At 40.8% G+C, this 1,746-nt stretch overlaps 1 pseudogene; it reads left to right on the plus strand.

Moving 5' to 3' along the window:
- Nucleotides 1–1,386: 1,386 nt before the first annotated feature.
- LOC129890922 (5S ribosomal RNA) lies at nucleotides 1,387–1,506 on the plus strand (annotated as a pseudogene).
- The last annotated feature ends 240 nt before the right edge of the window (nucleotides 1,507–1,746 follow it).

Raw genomic sequence — 1,746 nt, forward strand, 5'->3', positions numbered from 1 at the left:
TTACCTGTAGCGTAAGGAGTAGGTATGGATACTTGTGTTTCATTTCCTCCTCTATTTCCCAGGTCATCTCTTCACGATTTTTATTTCGCCATAATACCTTGACGGAAGCTACGTCCTTAGTTTACAATCTTCTACTTTGCTAATCAAGGATGGTGATAGGTTGCTTCTCATAGGATAACTCCTCTGTGACCTGGATACCCTCTACGGGATATACCCAGGTTGGATTACCAACATACTTGCAAAGCATTGATACATGGAAGACTGGATGTACCGCTTCATTTGCTGGTAAGTCCAGCTCGTAGGCAACCTTGCCTATTCGGTGGAGGATCTGATAAGGTCAATGCATCTCAGACTAAGGTCCTCTTTCTTGTTGGTTCTCATCACTTTCTCTGTGGGAGAAGCTTTCGAGAGTGCTTAATTATAACTTGAAACCTTAGAGATCGACGTCGATTATCCGTTTATGACTTCTATCGACTTTGTGCTGCTAATAATCTCTCCCAAATAAACTTCACCTTCTATACTGCCTATTGAACCACGTCTGGGCTTATTAGTCGTGTTTTACTAACACCAAACCAACCAATTGGCGACCTACACTGTCTGTCATATAAAGTCTCATATAGGGCCACCTAGATACTAGAATGATAGTTAATATCATAAGTACTCTTGACAGGTGGTAGGCAATAGATTGCATTACCTTTGGGGTCAACCATATAGGCCGCAACATATCGTCTACCGTGTAGCTACCAAGCTTAGTCTGTCCATCAGTCTGAGGGTAAAATAGTGTATGAAGACCTATCTGTCTTCCCAATCTCTTTGTAGAATGATCTTCGGTAGTTAACTATAACTTGGGCTTTTTCATCTGGGAAAATAGGTATGGGGACTCCGTAAGGTCCTACCACCCTCTTAACTATAATTTTACACAATCTTGACTGGACAGGTAGTCCTTGATTGAAGAAACATGGGCTGATATTGTTAATCTGCGGATAACATTCTATATAGAATTATCTGTCTAAGGAGTGAAAGTGAGTCTTGTAGCCAAGGTCGTATTGTGGAATCTTTGACCTCGTATATTACTTCTTGTCTTCTTTAGATGACATCAACTGGTACCCTCACCTTTTGGGTTTTGCTTTTTTCCCATCAAAGTTGGCTACCAAGTTATGCTGAAGTCCCCTCATACAATGACCTGTATAGCCATTCCGTGGTTTGCCTTATCATTAGCTGGTATTATGTTGAATAACTTTGGCATACAAGTGCGCCATCTGTTAGTAATCGGCTAATCCTGCTTGTTTTTCTTAAGCTCTTTTACAATTCCCTTATCGTAACTTATAACACTCTAGGTACATAATCTCATGTCGTTGCTTCGCCGCTAGTTCAAATTCTCCCATCTCGTATGATCATAACAGCACTAACGCACTGGATCCCACTAGAATTCCAAAGTTAAATGTGCTTGGGCGAGAGTAGTACTAGGATGGGTGACCCTCCTGTGAAGTCCTCGTGTCATGTTCCATTGCCATTCTTGCAATAATGTGTGAAGGCACTTATCTTAGCCCAAGATTTACCTTAGCATTTTCTTGCTAGTCTTCATGTTTTGCCTTGCCCTCTCTTTTTCTCTCTTACAATCGGTGTCGGGGTAGATCTTTAATTCAACCATAACTGTGTCCTTTTTGGCCATTTGATTTAACTTCTCTTCGTATTCCTCTATAAAATCTCCAAAATATCATAACTCATTTTCATCATGTACTCCTC

Source organism: Solanum dulcamara, chromosome 5 (assembly GCF_947179165.1).
Source record: "Solanum dulcamara chromosome 5, daSolDulc1.2, whole genome shotgun sequence".
Lineage (NCBI taxonomy): Eukaryota > Viridiplantae > Streptophyta > Magnoliopsida > Solanales > Solanaceae > Solanum > Solanum dulcamara.